The sequence below is a fragment of the Physeter macrocephalus genome, chromosome 12 (assembly GCF_002837175.3).
Source record: "Physeter macrocephalus isolate SW-GA chromosome 12, ASM283717v5, whole genome shotgun sequence".
NCBI classification, from domain to species: Eukaryota; Metazoa; Chordata; class Mammalia; order Artiodactyla; family Physeteridae; genus Physeter; species Physeter macrocephalus.
This window is the reverse complement of record NC_041225.1, coordinates 60,689,356-60,690,018: the sequence shown is the minus strand read 5'-3', so window position 1 is coordinate 60,690,018 and position 663 is coordinate 60,689,356.

Here is a 663-nt window from a genome sequence, read left to right as displayed (position 1 = left end):
TCTTCCAATCCAAGAACATGGTATATCTCTCCATCTGTTTGTATCATCTTTAATTTCTTTCATCAGTGTCTTACAGTTTTCTGCATATAGGTCTTTTGTCTCCTTAGGTAGGTTTGTTCCTAGGTTTTTAATTCTTTTTGTTGCAAGGGTAGATGGGAGTGTTCCCTTAATTTCTCTTTCAGATTTTTCATCATTAGTGTATAGGAATGCAAGAGATTTCTGTGCATTAACTTTGTATCCTGCTACTTTACCAGATTCATTGATTAGCTCTAGCAATTTTCTGGTGACATCTTTAGGATTCTCTATGTATAGTATCATGTCATCTGCAAACAGTGACCGTTTTACTTCTTCTTTTCCAATTTGTATTCCTTTTATTTCTTTTTCTTCTCTGACTGCCGTGGCTAGGACTTCGAAAACTACGTTAAATAATAGTGGTAAGAGTGCACATCCTTGTCTTGTTCCTGATCTTACAGGAAATGCTTTCAGTTTTTCACCATTGAGAATGATGTTTGCTGTGGGCTTGACATATATGGCCTTTATTATGTTGAGGTAGGTTCCCTCTGCCCACTTTCTGGAGAGTTTTTATCATAAATGGGTGTTGAATTTTGTCAAAAGCTTTTTCTGCATCTATCGAGATGATCATATGGTTTTTATTCTTCAATT